The 18,239-nt window shown below is 41.7% G+C and overlaps 1 protein-coding gene and 3 non-coding genes across 4 annotated transcripts in view; 3 read left to right on the forward strand and 1 right to left on the reverse strand.

The window, feature by feature from the left end:
- The window catches only part of LOC108554913 (uncharacterized), a gene marked incomplete at its 5' end in the record, with an annotated part of 110,774 nt that overhangs the window by 74,114 nt on the left and 18,421 nt on the right, over positions 1–18,239 (reverse strand). The gene's annotated exons all lie outside the window — the stretch shown is intronic.
- Positions 16,607–16,677, forward strand: TRNAG-GCC (transfer RNA glycine (anticodon GCC)). Its single transcript has one exon. It is a non-coding gene; the product is annotated as a tRNA-Gly (tRNA).
- TRNAG-GCC (transfer RNA glycine (anticodon GCC)) lies at positions 16,896–16,966 on the forward strand. Its single transcript has one exon. It is a non-coding gene; the product is annotated as a tRNA-Gly (tRNA).
- TRNAG-GCC (transfer RNA glycine (anticodon GCC)) lies at positions 17,222–17,292 on the forward strand. Its single transcript has one exon. It is a non-coding gene; the product is annotated as a tRNA-Gly (tRNA).

The following is an 18,239-nucleotide window of genomic DNA, read 5'->3' on the forward strand; positions in this document are numbered from 1 at the left end:
GGTTCCCCAGCCGCAGCCTTATTTTTCCACGGAACACATCCGAGTGCGCCTCACCACCAACGAGCACGTACGAGATTCCAGTGTCCTGTGTCAATAGCAATCTCCCGGTGACCGCTCTTACGTCGCAGAGGAAAAAGGAAGAAAGCGAAGGGACGCGGGATGTCGCGAAGTCGCGCGGAAATACGGGAACCGAGCCCGTTCGCGTCGCTTTTTCGTCTCGAGCGTGGAGCAAAACAGCAGGAGCAGAGACTGCCGCGGCCATGTCGGTCCGCCTTTGTGCCGGCCAACCACCATCTGTTTGGCGTGCCTTTGGCATTTTGCAAACAACCACCACCTGTGCACACGGCCGGCGTCCTCTCTCTGTGCACCGCGTTTATTGCTGCCAGGAATCTTGCGGCCTCGGGATTCGATTGCTTCTGTTAATCGACGGGCCCAAAAGACGACGCGGTCGAGGGTAGTCGGTAGCCGGTGACTGGCTGATGGATAGGACGATGGGACGAGGATCTGGACGAAGCGATTGTGTCGATGGCTACGATCCTTAACGAACGACTTCCTCGGAGTGATCTCGACAGCAGCAACGCGCACTTCCGGTTATTATAATAGTGCGGTGTAATCGACGTATCGATCGACTATAGGATATTATAGGGACGATTACAGGAGGACTATAATAGATGTGTAATCGGTGGTTAAGTCGACCTCGAACAGACGTCGAGCGCCGATTTCGTCAGACGTCGGCCATTTTGGCTACCGGAAGTGCAGTTTCGCGACGCCGATAGGTCGCAGCGCGACACGATAGCCCGTGGAGATTCCACGGCATTCCGGAGACAAATTCACGAGGCTGCGACGCCGGGATAAATGGATGTCGTGGCCCGAAGTCAACGATTCGAGACTCCTGACCCCGTTGAGAGTTAGACGGTCTCGGCGTGAGTCACGCCGGCAGACCGTCACGCTGCATTTTTCACCAGCGTAACTCAACAATGCGCGCGATACTTTCGCAACTTGCCATTTTCCCCGCCCCCTGCCGCCCTCGCCATTATTCGATCGTCAACGGCGATCAAACACCTGGAGTATGACCTCTTTTTCTCGAAAATAAATGTTACGACGGAACGCACCTGCTCTCCTCTCGATCAAGCGTCGCTTGCGAAACAAAGTCGCCGGAGAGTAAATGCCTGTTTTATTTTCCCCTGTAAGTAACGTAAAAATGCAAGCTGCCAGCAGCCACCGCCTTCTGTCGGCTCTAACGGAGTTTACCGAATGCTTCGCTATAATTTGATAGACGGTACATGACCCAACAATCGCCCCAGTATCCAGGCCCCGTTGCCGGAGCAATTTTGCGGGCTAGTAAAAATTATATTACCGTGTATTATTCCGTCGAGACAAAGAATCGAATCTTTTTATCGATATTTTACGGTTTACGATATTTTAGAAAGGTAGCCTTTAAATTTTAGGCCCAGATTCGGTGAGGTGAAACGATTGTAACTAAGTTTGGGAAAAGGGTGCAATATTTCTGTATCAATTATATGTCGATATTTGTACTATAGTGATCCACTGTAAGAAAATTGTATAACTGAATTGAAATTTCGAAGCGGGGACCACGTGAACCCCTAAATGGGCCTATTCCGAATTTTTGGGACTGCGCAAAGGTATAGTGTTCCACTGTACGAAAAGTGTGCAATTGAACCGAAATTTCGAAGGAGGGTTCACGTGAACCCCTAAAGGGACCTACTCCGAATTTTTGGGACCCAGCAAAAGTATAATATTCCACTGTATGAAAATTGTACAATTGAACCAAAATTTCAAAGCGTGGAAACACGTGAACCCCTAAAGGGGCCCACTTCGAATTTTTAGAACCGCACGGAGGTAGTGTTTATCTGTACGAAAATTGTACAATTGAACCAAAATTTCGAAGCGAGGCCCACGTGAACCCCTAAAAGGGCCCACTCCGAATTTTTGGGACTGCGCAAAGGTATAGTGTTCCACTGTACGAAAATTGTACAACTGAACCGAAATTACGAAGCGAGGCCCACGTGAACCCCTAAAAGGGCCCACTCCGAATTTTTGGGACTGCGCAAAGGTATAGTGTTCCACTGTACGAAAATTGTACAACTGAACCGAAATTTCGAAGCGAGGCCCACGTGAACCCCTAAAAGGGCCCACTCCGAATTTTTGGGACCGAGCAAAGGTATAGTATTAGACTGTACGAAAATTGTACAATTGAACCGAAACTTTGAAACGAGGCTTACGTGAATTCCTAAAGGGGCCCACTCCGAATTTTTGGGTCCGCGCAAAGTTAATATCCACCCCGGGTAGTTAAAAATTAATTTTCACCTAGACAATGCACGAACGCTTATCTGCGGAAAATTAATTGGAAAAATAACGAGCTTAAAATCGAGCGAAAGAAAGACGGAAATCGAGGTTAACATTTGCGTTATAGATTCGCCGAGCCGAAGTTACGCCTTGGAGTTTCGAAACGGCTAAACACGCGTTTAATTATCGCGATGAATTTAAATAATCGTAAATCTGTTTGCTTACGGCTGTTTTTGAAATTCAAGCGAGGTTTACAAAGTATGGAATCGCGAAGCGACAGGGCACGTAAATACCTCTTTCGGTGTTTCAACAAACAGCGACATGCAACGCTCGTTGGAAAACAAGCGAAAGCCGCCGCCTCTCCTCAACCCCATAATTAAAATATTTTTATTTCCCGGCGGAGCCGGGCCGGCAAACAGCTCTTAAAATTTATGCCGAGCGTGTATTCCGGTTTTCCTTGGTCCACGGCCACCGGTGCATCGTAAGACGGCCAACGGCGCGTAATGTCGTTTAAAAAACATAATGCGAATTTGTAAATTCACGCGATCCGCGTCCTTGCGAAGGCGTCGAATTTAACAGAACCCACCGACTTTCCGGCAATTTCCGTATCGATATTCGTAACTCGCAGATATTCCTAACTTCCTGGTATTATCCGTGTGCGAAGAGACGTACAGGGATTAGGCAATAGATAGGACGATAAAATATCAGAAAACCGAGGACAATCGGGCCCAAGCGGTCGTCGACAGAAGAATGGCGGCGGCTTTGTGCTCGCGATGGCTCTCGATCGTTACGAGACGATCGAGAGCGAGAAGCATCGACAAAGGAAGGACTCCAGTGCGTGTGGAATCGTCGAGCTCAGTTCGTAAAAGACTCTACACAAAGTAAGAGATCGATGTGCGAAGAATAAACCCAACAAGGAGAGTGCAAGTCCTACGGGTCATTGATTTTGTTGAAACTTCGCAGATTTGCAGATTTAATCCAGTTCAAGAAAATGTACCATTATAAGGGCATTATAATATTTATTTATAAATAACATTATATATTATAAAGGTAGCATTATATTAAATTATATTATATATTATTAATTATATTATATACAATATTATATATTATAAGGTACCATTATATTAACCCTTTGCGCTCGACGATTTTTTGGCTAAAGAGGGGCACGAGTTGGAAAATTTTCTGCTACAAAGCTGGTGATGTTTTTTGAACAGTAAATGACAAATCGTATAATAATTAACACGTAGAATTATTTCATTTCGATATCTCGCACACTGTTACATTATTTTAAATTTGATATATTAATTAATATCGAGCTTCGAAATTTTATCAAATGGCGACTGAAGGGCGCCTCTCGAGTGCAAAGTGTTAAATGTACCATTATAATGTAACATTATAAAAATTTAATTTAAATTTTCGAATAATTGTCAAGTGCTGCATGGATACCGCCATTAGACCACAAAGGCACCTGACAATTATTCGAAATAAATCTGTAATTAAGGCAATATTAAATTTTTAATCATAAATATCTCGAAAACTGTAGCTGCCCTTATAATGATATATTTTCTTGAACTGGATGACCTGCAAAGTTTCAACTAAATCAATCACACGAAGAACTTGCACTCTCCTTGTAAGACAAGAAGCTTCTTTTAATTTTAACCCGAGCCCCTCCTATAAAAACGAGTATGAAAAATTAGAGCGAAGCCATGTTGCCAAAAAATTGAATCTTCCGACAAATTCGAATTTCCTAAATTAAAAAATTATTTGAAAAATTATTTGTGGCAATTTTTGGATGTTGACGTTAGGCCACAATTCCACTTGATAACTATCGATAACTATTCGGAAGTAATCTCTAATTAAGAATAATAAAGCTTTAATCATAAATATCCCAAAAACTATTGCGTAATTAAATCAGAAAAATTATAGCGGAGCCATCTTGCCAAAAAATTGAATGTTTCGACAGATTCGAATTTCCGAAATTAGAAAATTATTTAAAAAGTTATATTCAACTTCGAAGTGAGAATTACCGTGGAAGTTTCGAGCGAGAACTTAGGGCCTATGGAAGCTCGCGAGACCTCGAATCGTTCGACCCACGAGGCAGGCCTACACTTTCCATCGCGAGATCTCGTGTAATCCTGCGATCCTGTTATTTCCATCGAAATACTGGAAATCTCGGCCACGAAGTAACGCCGGAGCCATTTATATCTCGCGTTAAAGCCACACTTGGCCCACTTTTCACCGGGACGATAACATCGACCTAGACCAGAGTGATCGAAAATGACCCAGACCTAACCTCGACTTTCTAATCCGCGAAGCTTAGCCCTGTCACGATGGCCGCGCGGCATTCGCGTTCCCCGGTCGATGTCGGCTTCGATCCAGCTGCAATAAAAGGGACACGGGCGTTTTCGAATCCGCAGGCAGAAGACTGATTCCGCGACGCGGAAACGCACCTGCCTGCCGTCCTCGCTGGCGGCGCTGTAATCTCGCCGAAGCGTGGCCGATTCACGCCTCGGTCGTTACCATTGTTATTGCCGTAGGTCGGAACGGATCGTCCCGGGTAGACGAGGATCCTCCACCAGGCTGTGTTCGATTCCGCACGCGAAAGTGCGGCGAACAATGGCGCCTTCCGAGGGTCCGGGTTAACCCGTTCTGGCTCTGTGTGTTTCAACAGGTTAAGCGGCCGATCGATCGCCCTTTCAAAATGGCCACCTCTCCGCGAAATTTCGTCGGTGCGAGTGGAACGAAGTAATCCGGCCAAATTTTCATCGAAATCTAATTTTTCTTCTTCAATCGCTGATCAAAGTATCGAATAATTCTGCCAAGACTCTTTAATCCTTTGTACTCGACAAATTTTTGGCTAAAGATAAGTAGGAGTTCAAAGGTTTTCTGCTATAAAATCATTTCTGCTATTAATATCGATCTTCGAAATTTTATAAATTAACGAATCTCGTCGATGTTCGTTGCGTCTGTTTCATCTTCGGACTTTTCAAATTTCCCGGCAATGGAAGAGTGATTTTTAGGTTATAATGTGTACAACAATGGTGGAGGGTTAGCAATGGAAGCTTAGAGATTTAATCAACGCGTAGCGCAGGTCGAGATCTTCGTTGAACGAGACGCAAAGAAGAAAAAGGGCAAGAATACCCCATCATCGTGGGATATAAATCGCGTGTCGTTTTACACCGACTCCCGTTGTAAATCCCGCGAGCGACGTTTCCCGAGTAACGGCGGGTAATTTGCTTTTTCGTCGATCTAAATCACCGTCGTAATTAACCGATTCGCTCGTAAACAAGGCGTCGCTGGTTTTTACCGGAAATCAGTGATGCACCCTTAAGTACGCAAAACATCCTCGCGAAATGGGATCATCGAGGATGAACATAGAGACTAGATCGAGTGGCGTTTTAACCTCCATGGAACCGAACTAAGCATAGTCATTCTTAATCGAAACCCTGTCTCGTAACAGACACTGATGTCAGTCCACGTGAACCAAATTCGAGGCAACGACGTCGCGAGTTTACATACGCGACACGGTTTAAGGTTATCTAAGATCAATATGAGCGTAGATAAGCTTCCTCGTGTTTCTGCGACTTCGCGACGTTCGCGAAAACCGATAAATTTCGTTCCGCGATCTCTGTCGCGGCCTAGCGAGTCCTAACCGAGTTGAGAGGAGCGCCATTGACGCCATTTTGCTCGCGGGAGGTAGATGGCGCGCCGTACTGCGACGCAGAACGATCATGCCGCAAGAAACCAACGTTTAATCGATGAGAATCACGATTATTAAGACGAACGATTCTTCAACTCGATTTTGTTACCTTCCCGAGGACATGTCACAGGGGACTGGATAAGAATACTAGGAGTAACGCAAGAGGAAGACGAAACGAGACGCTTTGTCGCTCCGAGCGGATGCGAGAGCCCTCCGCAAAGGATCGAAACGTCGGGTTGTTTATTATCGCAGTTCTTTTTCGCAGCTTTCTCGACGTCGCGGGGGAAAAACGATGGAGAAGACGCGGCTGGCGACGATTCACCATGCCGTGGGAGTCGTCGCACCTGCGCCATCATCGATCTAGACTTTTCGCGTTCGAACGTGGGGGAATCGCTTATTCATAGAGGGGCATACACGAGCAATTGTTGCGAACTGCGGCCTCTAGCAGAGAAATTACCCGCCGCTTTTCTACCCGTGAATTTCCTTGCCCCTGCTGCCCGTCGCGGCAACAAAATGGCCGGTTCGGCCATCTGCGACCGATGCTGTTGGACAACGTCAGTCGTAAAATCCAACTATTACTCTTCTATCGCTTCTTGCTTCTTTCAGTTATATCTATAAGTTAGTAATTATCAGTATGATACAAAATAATATCATTTCTGATATTTAATCCTCGAAATGGCGGTCGTTTCTTCTTAACACTGAACGTACCGGTACTTTACACATACCTATTCTTACCTATTCCTGAGGAGTCAAATGACCCCTAGTGGTACATAAGCTATGCAAAGAATATTTCTCGGTAAAAAATAAGTTAAGACAAAAATGGAAAGCGAGAAATTAAACAATCAGATAATACACGAATTTACAGAAAGTCAGATGAACGAAAGGGATAACAATAAATATACAATTATAAAGTAAATTTTAAAAAGCGTCATTTGACCCTGCTTAATACATTTAGTGTTAAACGTAAAGAGTTTTGTTAAATATCATATATAAGACTGTTTTAATCTCCTGATATTTAGTGAAGAAGAAACGAGGACCACTACCTCGTGCTAGAAAATAGAGAAGCATCCCCTATTACAAAAATCCGAGACATATTTCTCTTGACTAATAAAAGATTATAGAATCCAATATTAAACCAGACGAATTAAAACAAAAGATAGACAAAGACAAAATGCAATACTTCAAACTACCTACATCCTAAGTGACTTTTCATTTTAACGAAATTAAAGATAAGAGTACATCCTAATCAAGCAAAAAAGGGTGGAACAGAGAAAAAGAATTGGATCTGCGTATCAGAAGCGTTAAATCACCCCGCGTACAATGGCGACGAATAAATGGCGGCCACGAATACGAGACGCAGCATAGTCGGTGCTCATCTTCGATGATACACGTCCGCAATGCATCCAAGGATGAGGATTCGGTCAAGGGGTAGGAAATTCTCGAGGAGGCATCGTCGGAGAAAGAAAGAGGATGGGAAACGTAGAAAATAAGGAGCACTGGTGGCGAAATAGATCCGCGAGAGTGCGTTCCTTCCTCTTTCCGCGCTATTTCGAGAACTCTGAGTGTCGGCGTGCCCGCGGGACGAAAACACGCGAACTGATATTAATCTTGGAACGTCATGCCGCCGATATTAACTCCGCCCAGCGTTGTCAACGGGTGCTCTTGATGAATTGCCACCGAGTAATTGGTTTTATTTATAAGAGAAGAGCTGCTTCGAGCTCCGGTTCCACCTGTCCACCCACGATGCTCGAAAATAGTCGTCCATTCTGGCCGAATGTAGGCCATTCTTGGCCAATGTAGGCCAGACCCCAAGCATCCGGGCTGAAACAGGTAGCCACAATATTGTGGTTCGTCAGACTTTCGTCGGTCCTCCACGCGCGGCCACTTTATGCACCGACTGTACAATCGGTCCTCTCGTTTTCTACATTGAGTAACTTTTTTAATGAACCCTAGAACGTTTTGGCCGATTATCCGCCAGGCCTGGGGTCAAGTTAGTGCACAGCAGTGTGCAAGAAATTTGAACTTGTTCTCTAATCTGTTATATTCATTAGATGATTCTTGCAGAGTTTAGTTTCCTGAACACGATTCCAGAGTCGAAATTGTTGTGTCACTCTGAGTTTTCGAAAATTGTGGATATCGTATGTATATGTTCTTGGGTACTGTTTTATAGCAATCGTAAAATTATAAGAAATTTCTCTGAATCACTTGTCATTTTAAGCAGATTCGTTATTTAATAAATATAAATACAATGACTGTTTAATGTAAAGTAGTTAAAAAAGAAATTGCCACCTAATTTTTAAGATGAGAATGAATCTTCCATTTCTCTTATTTTTTATTTAAATACTTCATTTTAGCCAAAAATATAGAGGAGATAAAAATATCTTACAAAACATGTATAAATTATCAAATTTATTGTTAATAACAAATTGTTCACAACATAAATTTATAATAAATGTGAAAAAGTTAATAAATTATTGATCGTTACTTGAATTTATAACATATTTATGTTAAAAAGTACCTATAATTTACAGAAAGTTTATAAACTATTATACTTACTGTAGATAACAAATTAATATTGCTGTTAACAAATTGTTTGCAACGTATATGTATAATAAAAGTGAAAAAACTAATAAATAACTGGGTACTACCTGAATTTATGACGTACGTATGTAAAAATGTACTTGTAATTAGGAAAAATGTTTATAAATCATTAAATATATTGTTAATAACAAATTAATATTGTTATTAACAAATTGTTCGCAACGTATATTTATAGTAAAAGTGAAAAAATTAATAAATTATTGCCTATAAGAGCGGAAAATTAATAATTAATAAAATTAATGAAGTTTCGAAATTTCCGATCGGAGTGGGGGATTCGGCCGATCGACGGCTATATAAGGGGCGACGCGACACAGCAGAACTCATTTGTCGGTTCGACTTCGGAAGTGTAACATCTAAATTTTCGTAGTGCGCGAGGGGTGGGGGTTCGAAGTGAGGTGAGGGTTGGCTACCTCCACCCACTCCCCACCCCATTAAACATTTTACTAATAATTTCTTCTTTCAGGTCTAACTTTTTTTTTATTTTCAGATATTAATTATATATTTTTCAGGTTTTAATTATTTTTTTGTTTTCAGCTATTAATTATTTTTCCTTCTTTCAGATTTTAATTCTTCACTTGTAGTTGTTTCTATTTGAGAATTCGAATATTTGGGATAATATTCGAATGTCTTATCCTTAGATTGTTTATGTCTCATCGTTGGGTTGTTTATGTCTCATCGTTAGGTTCTTCGTGTTTCATCGTTAGATTATTATTTGGTTTATCATTGTGGTTCATATTCGTTTCGCTTTTATTGTCTTTCCTCTTACTAATCCGTTTCATTTCAGGTTTATATGAATTCTTTTCTGGTTTTCAGGTTTTCAGATTTTTCAGGATTTCTAGAGATTTCATTTATCGTCATCAACGTCATAATTGGACGACGCGCGATGCGTGTGTTTAGACCTAAGTAGTTATAAGATAGATTCCTAGACTAAGTCTCATGTGCGTGCTATTTGTACAAAGGTAAACTACCTAACTTGGAGCGAATATATACATTTCATATTTTTCCTCGCTTATCCCCCTCGTTTACCAAACAGAACATACTTGTTCTCGCGATAATCGCGATTGTTCTTAAGTACCGACTAGCCTGCGCGACGTACTCTCGTGTACTCGATAACTCCATGTTTCTTAAGTCATCCAAACGACTCGTTCCGACACTCATCCTCGCCACTGCCACCCTTGTCACGCATCGGTTCTAGGGTGGTCGGCGGGCTGGCACTCATCTGGGTCAATCCGAGGGTCTGTCGGCCCTAGTCGTCCTGGGCACCAGCGCGTGCACGACCGGGGTATGGGCCCTGTAGCCGTGACACTGCATATGGGCCTACGGTCAGACCCCATGGGATGATTAATTTCTCCCCCATGTGGCAGGGGCCTGCGTGACCGGCTACAGAGCCTCGCTAGGGACCCTCGGCTTGATTTTGGATGTTTCGTTGGTTCGTCGATCGCTCTCGTTCGCGAGTAAGTCATGGCAGGGTCTGTGGTGGCTGGGTGGGCTAGGTTCGATCGGGAGGGTGCCGAGGCATGAAGTTGTCTTGTACACGAGAGTACGTCTCGTAGGCTAGTCGGTCTTTCGAATAATCGCGAACTCGTTCGGGCGCGCCGCGATTTTTAACTTGCTCGCGTTTTTCATTTTTGATTCCCCAATTTTATGGGAACTTAGAAATATTAGAGTCTGTTAAAATGAAATATATTAGCGTTGCGATTAAAGTTTTAGTATACCGAATCGAAGTCCCGTTTGTAAGGCACGAAATATAATAAAGTGTCAGTAGATTCGCTTTAACTTCTTTCGCTCCAAGTTAGATTAGGGTACCTTTGATACAGGTAGTGCCAGTAGGGTGCGCCACTAGGGCGCATGTCCGGGTCTCGATGCGTAGCCACCTCCACGTGGTGAGACCTGGTAATTGGTATCATTCGCCAAAAAAGTATTTTTGGCAATGATACCAAGCTAAGAACTACGCATTAAAGTTGAAATATTACATATCAATATTAATTACAGGTTAGTTATAAGTTAATTATAGTTCATATATAAGTCAGTAATAGGTTTAAGACATTTCCTATCTTGTAAATTTTCAAAGAATGAACTTATTTGTACTCTTATTTGAATTATTATTTTTTATTATTTATATTACTCGGGAAATAAAATAATAAATACAGATAAATGTAGCTCTAGCTTAACCCAGCTTTAGCTCAAGATGCAAACAAGTGGCGAAATTACAAACGCGATGCCCTCTCTCGAATTTAAATTACCAACGACCAACAGAGGAATAGGGACACGATTAGGCAAATTGAAATCAAATGCTCGAATTCTTCGTTTATCAACTTCTCGATACCGATGTCACAGCTGCGAGCATGCAACTGTGGCTTTTCTGCTCGCGTGAAATCCAATTCGCGACAGCTATCCAGAAATACTCGAAGCAAACGTACTGATCAATCGAACATACCGTACAATCGCGACTTGTTACACGAAAAAATTTTTTACACGAAGAAATCATATGCAAATTAGGACGTAAAATTATTTTACTTCGATATTCCACGCATCGTGGGGTAATTGTAAATTTGATACAATAATTAACATCCATCTTTAGAATCTGATTAAATGGCGACTGAGAGGCGCCTCTCGAGTGCAAAGGGTTAATGTTAACCGTTTCTCCCAATCCTTAAATTTTTCCTATTCACCCACTCATTTTAAGCATAGTATATCGTATCTTTTATCGGCCAACAACAACTCTAGATGCCTCTGTACTATATTATTATTTATCTCGTTACCAAAGGGTTATTACCCGTGAAGATAAATAAATAAATAAATAAACTCGTATCTTACAACTCTTTAAAAAGCAACGAAATACAAAGGCTATCTTCCTCCATCGTTTTTCTTCCTTTTTCCTCTTTTTATCTCGTAAATTTCTTCGAAATTCGCGATAAGATAAAGCTACTTTCTCCTTCAGTGATGCTTCTTTACAGCCAAAGGAAACGTAAACTGGGTGTCTCGTGACTCGAGCAAATACGCCATGTTTTTCCACCGTGCAGCGAAACAAAAGGCAATATCGATAAGAATTCGACGAATTTGGTAGAGAAGAGGTCGTGCACGATGCAAGAAGCTGAGAAACTGGAACGAACTGGCGGGGACCGGCGAGGATCGACGTTTAATTGATTCCATTAGCCGTTGGATTACCGTTCGATCTGCGATTCGAGACTCGCGTCGCTTTTTCAGCCCCCGGAGCTTACGAGCACTGTTCGCTGGCTGCACGGGCATGCACGTACATGGCTCACACGAGTCAGCAACATATGGTTCAATTATTTTCTAACGCCGCAGCTGCACCGCGGTTCCGGACCAGTTCACTCTCGTTTCGCCAACCTTCCATCGGAATCGCGCTCCGCTCCGCGAGAAATAGTCATCCGTGTAATTGGAACGCGGCAGAGCAATTTAAGGATCTCGCTTCGAAAGTAAATGATAATTCACCGAGAGGGGGAGAGAGAGAGAGAGAGAGTTTCTTCTCTCCTGTTGCGCGACGTTTCAACCCCTTCAACTCCTTCGCCGGAAGCGACTCCGCGTCCATTCCGCTCGCGGATCATCCTTTAAAAGCTCGACGATTTTGAATATCTCTGATTCGTTCCTATCGACGAGTGTTACACGTTGAAATTAGCGCGAGAGATAAAATACCAACGAGAACGTTGACACTGAAAGTATCATATATGCAGCGTGTCCCAGGAATGGTGGTACAATTGGAAAGGGGGTGATTATAGAGGAACAAGTGAATGGAAAATGAAGAATAGAATCTTTTCATTCGAAACTTCATTATGGAGAAAATCGATTTTAAATATCTATACTCGAGTATAAAAATTTTATTCTTTATCTTCGATTTGTTCTTCCATATAGAAATCACCCCCTCCTCGGTTGTATCGTTAATATATTCATCTAAGCCATAATTAATTGTATTCGGTGAATATTGTAAATAAAATTTTATTATAAATATACTCGAATTAGATTAGATTAGAAATGGATATACTCGAATATAAAAATTTTATTCTTTATCTTCGATTTGTCCTTCCATATGGAAATCACCCCCTCCTCGGTTGTATCAGTAATATATTCATCTAAGACATAATAAATTGTATTCAGTGAATATTGTAAATAAAATTTTATTATAAATATACTCGAATTAGATTAAATTAGAAATAGATATATAGAAATAGATATACTCGAATATAAAAATTTTATTCTTTATCTTCGATTTGTTCTTCCATATAGAAATCACCCCCTCCTCGGATGTACCACCGATACCGATGTATTGGTAATATATTTATCTAAAACATAATTAATTATATTCGGTGAATATTTTAAATAAAAGTCTATTATAGATATACTCGAATTAGATTAGATTAGAAATAGAAATAGACTATTATAGAAAAGAGGATAGAAAAGATAATAGAAATAGATATACTCGAATATAAAAATTTTATTCTTTATCTTCGATTTGTTCTTCCATATAAAAATCACCCCCTCCTCGGTTGTATCAGTAATATATTCATCTAAGACATAATTAATTGTATTCGGTGAATATTTAAAATAAAATTTTATTCTTCATTTTCCATTTGTTCTTTCATGTAGAATAACATTTTTCCAGTTGTACTATTATTACTGGGGGGGCACCCTGTATATTAATTTGTACCTTTATTTACAGTTATGCGATGAGAATTAAGAATTTTGTGATAAATGAAAATATTAATATTAATATCTTAATGCTACATATTTTCTGCAACTAGGAAAATAAGAATCGTGGAACATTTCCATGAAAATGTAATTAAAATAAGAGCCTAAAACAATAGGGAATTATTAGAAAAGAAATTCGAAGTATAAAGGGCTAAAAAGATCCAGGATCAATTTTCGTATATTCGATAAGAAAATGTACTCTTCGAGGCCCAGAGGATTATATCGTTTATTACAAATCTTATACAAGTTGTACATTGGAATTAAACGATTCCTCGCGGGCTGAGTAAATTAATTCGACACAAGTCCCCGATAATCAACCCAAAGACACGATCCCAGGTGACGAGTAAACTCGAAGCAGTCGGCTATCGATCCCCTAGATCTATCCAACAAATGCAACCGATGCAGGACTATCCATCGTTCGCCCTAATTACATCGAATTTACACCGACGAGAGCCCAGTTGTTGCTGCTAATAGCGCAGCAATTCGACCTCGATGTACCCCGAAATTCGCAAACGCGGATACCAGATCGACTGCAATCGCGAAAATCGAAGGAACGTGTCGCTCGCGTCCGCGTCCAGCGAGCAAACGAATTCCTCTAATTAATCTCGATTTAATCGACCCGTATAATCCAGAGTAATCGGGATTAGGGAGGAATATTTAAACGGGCTGCTGACACGACTAATAAAGCTTCCTCCGTGGAAAATTCGATGAATTTTGTATCGGATTACAAGACGACTTAATCGAGCCTCTTCGTTGTCCATCGATCTAGCAATTACGTGGATCCCCGTGCAACTCGGACCGGAATCGAGTCGCGAATAATACCGCGTTGGAAAAAATCACCCCCTCCTCGGTTGTATCAGTAATATATTCATCTAAGACATAATTAATTGTATTCGGTGAATATTTAAAATAAAATTTTATTCTTCATTTTCCATTTGTTCTTTCATGTAGAATAACATTTTTCCAGTTGTACTATTATTACTGGGGGGGCACCCTGTATATTAATTTGTACCTTTATTTACAGTTATGCGATGAGAATTAAGAATTTTGTGATAAATGAAAATATTAATATTAATATCTTAATGCTACATATTTTCTGCAACTAGGAAAATAAGAATCGTGGAACATTTCCATGAAAATGTAATTAAAATAAGAGCCTAAAACAATAGGGAATTATTAGAAAAGAAATTCGAAGTATAAAGGGCTAAAAAGATCCAGGATCAATTTTCGTATATTCGATAAGAAAATGTACTCTTCGAGGCCCAGAGGATTATATCGTTTATTACAAATCTTATACAAGTTGTACATTGGAATTAAACGATTCCTCGCGGGCTGAGTAAATTAATTCGACACAAGTCCCCGATAATCAACCCAAAGACACGATCCCAGGTGACGAGTAAACTCGAAGCAGTCGGCTATCGATCCCCTAGATCTATCCAACAAATGCAACCGATGCAGGACTATCCATCGTTCGCCCTAATTACATCGAATTTACACCGACGAGAGCCCAGTTGTTGCTGCTAATAGCGCAGCAATTCGACCTCGATGTACCCCGAAATTCGCAAACGCGGATACCAGATCGACTGCAATCGCGAAAATCGAAGGAACGTGTCGCTCGCGTCCGCGTCCAGCGAGCAAACGAATTCCTCTAATTAATCTCGATTTAATCGACCCGTATAATCCAGAGTAATCGGGATTAGGGAGGAATATTTAAACGGGCTGCTGACACGACTAATAAAGCTTCCTCCGTGGAAAATTCGATGAATTTTGTATCGGATTACAAGACGACTTAATCGAGCCTCTTCGTTGTCCATCGATCTAGCAATTACGTGGATCCCCGTGCAACTCGGACCGGAATCGAGTCGCGAATAATACCGCGTTGGAAATTACCCGTAGGATAGTTTCAGCCGGCCGATATTAAATTTTCCAGGCGAACGGGGGTTGCGGAGGGTGGTCCGGGGGAGATGAAAAACGACGGGAAACAATCGACGAGCGACTTTCCGGTGCGAGGATCTCATTCCGAACGGATCCCTCGATCGGAAGTGGCAGGAATCCCTGGGACTCCCGTGTCCGAAATGCGACCGGCTTTTTGCCCGGTTTAAAACGTCCCATTTAAATCGCCCGCGCGGTCGAAGAACCCTAGGGGCCGTTCGCGAACCGATTCGGACGATGGGTCAACTTTCGATCCTTGGGTGGAAATGCGAGAGACATTTTTTGCGGCCGGGTCCGGATTTTAACGTCCGAACCGGCCTGAACGAACAGATGTTTCCGAGAGATTGATCGAACAGGTTTCGGGTCTGTTTGTCTTAAGAACTGTATCGTTACATGGTCAAAAAATTCGGCACAAAAAGACGTCACGTTGAAAAGGAACGTCTCTGGATGTTCGGCAGGATTCGAAAATTATAGGATCTAATTTTTCCCCGGTTTGGGAACAGTGGTACTTGGTTCGGATTCGAAATTAATTCGGGGACTGCCGGGGCCCGGTGAGATTAAAAAGAGGAAATACGCAATAACAAGCTGAGATACGTTTCACTGCAGAAGCCACAAAGGGGGGAGAAAAAATGAAGAAACGGGAAGACCTTCATTTATTACCGAAGAGCCAGCCAACCACCGGTGACGACACTGTTCGACGAGAAAAAGGTCGCCGAAAAACGTAGACGCGGCCGTGCACCATCGCGTAGCCTGTTTTTAACGATCGTGCGCGATACGAAGAGGTTAACAAACTTTTGTTCCTTTATCGCGGTTGCGTGTGTATATGGCGCTGTCCGTTCGCCCAGCAGGAGTGGACCGCCGTGTCGACGTGTTCGTAGAAGAGAAAAATAACCACGTCCGAATCGTCCGGTAATCGTAGACGTAGGGAAAAAGAGAAAAGGAAAAGCGCGAGGGTTCGCTGGACGAACGGAGCGGAATGAAAGGAAAAAAAAGTTACTAGGGTCAGATGGAGTTAGGGTGAATAGCTTTGGGGGAATTTTCATGAGCGCCGTTGTTAGAAAGTTTATTAGTTTTAGTCTGTTAACTTTTTAGTTGGCAACTTTTTTAGCCTCGGAATTAAAAGTTCACTGCGGAGAAACGATTGTATTAGGTTAGTCTTAATTTCTGCAAGTACGAATATGTACGTGTCATGAATGTGAATATATTTTAAGATCGAAATTAGATCGTAATTAAGATAGAAATGTTGAAATGAAATTAGGGACGATGAGATATAAAGCGGGAATGAAACGGGATATTATGACAATGTTCAATTGATTCCCATAGGAAAATTTAATACGTATAACTAGTATCTCAACAGCATCGGTGGTTCAGTGGTAGAATGCTCGCCTGCCACGCGGGCGGCCCGGGTTCGATTCCCGGCCGATGCAACGTTAAATTTTTTTTTTTCTTTTATTATTTATGAAAACATTTTAAAACACAACCTTTCACTTTTCGTTAACTTTTGTGAAATTGTTATGTATATGGGAAAGATAACTGTGTAATGAGATAAAAATGTTATAAGATTATTGCAGATTAACCTAGCACAATGTGAAAGTAGGTGATGCTCTACAGTTACTATCACACGGATAATGCATCTTTCACTGAAGCATCGGTGGTTCAGTGGTAGAATGCTCGCCTGCCACGCGGGCGGCCCGGGTTCGATTCCCGGCCGATGCAATTCTTATTTTTTTATTTTTGCATTGTATATCTTCATATAAAATACTATCACGATTAATTATTCACATTTTAATCTACGCTTCTTTTTAACAGTTGGTATTATTAGCTATATAAAATAATAGTAGCGTTAATATTAAGTCACTCACGAATAATATACATGCTTCTTTTCCTTCGATTTGAAACAATAGTTAAAAATATAAAAGGTGAAGTACAAATGTTCTGCTTGTTATACATAATATCCCTATATTCTTACAAGCATCGGTGGTTCAGTGGTAGAATGCTCGCCTGCCACGCGGGCGGCCCGGGTTCGATTCCCGGCCGATGCAACGTTACTTTTTTTTTCCTATTTTATTTTTCTTAATAAAAACCAACTACTTCCACATATTTACAATTAATATACAAATACTTTCTCTATTCTAATTTTCATTCTCACTCTTCATTCAACCATCCGAAAGTGCAATTATTTCTCTCAGCCTTCTTCAGTTTATATTATCATATCACAAAAATTTCTTTCCAATTTTTCATTTCTTTTTTTCAGTTTACCAACAAACTTCTTTCACTTTATACACTTCGCAGAAAAAAAAATACGGAACAAAAACGAACGTGGAGTCTACAGGCACTGTTGCCTCCCCTACCCCTGAATCTCATTGCAGCATCGATCCTAAGGTCCCTGAACGAGGACGGCCGTGAACTCTGTAAAGAGATACCACCAGCTTCGTGGTGTCTTAGGGTCACCTGAACTAAAACCCGGCCCCTCCTCCCTTTATCTGGCTTTTAGGCGCACGTTTCTTTCCCTCCATTACCGAGATCGCTATCTCTACCTTTTCCCGCCATCCCACTCCTCCCAAAGTCGTTCCACGGTCCTTCACGAAATTCTCAAAACGTATCACGTGATATCCACACATCCAAATATCCGTTTCTCCCACATCCAGACCCTCAATGGTACCCTCGCAACGTGCGTTTCTGAACGTCTCTGACTTCGACTATGAATCTAAATAATACTCGTCGCCCGAAGACAGAGGGCAGCGGCGTCGCGGTGAAATTGAGTATCGTGATAACCTCGACACAGAGCAAGTCGAAAGAAACACGATGCCAAGGCCGCGTCTACACGGGGAGAACCAGTAAATGTCAGTTTAACCGGTTGAAGTACCTTTCCCTGTTAAAATCACTCACACGAAGCCGAGTAGCGCACGACTCTTCACCGGGGAGACGCTTTCGAGTGTACACGACTTTTTCAAGGTGGATGTAGTAAGCTCACGAGCAGAGACACGGC

This window comes from Eufriesea mexicana, unplaced genomic scaffold, assembly GCF_001483705.2.
Source record: "Eufriesea mexicana isolate 0111107269 unplaced genomic scaffold, ASM148370v2 scaffold100, whole genome shotgun sequence".
Taxonomy (NCBI): Eukaryota; Metazoa; Arthropoda; class Insecta; order Hymenoptera; family Apidae; genus Eufriesea; species Eufriesea mexicana.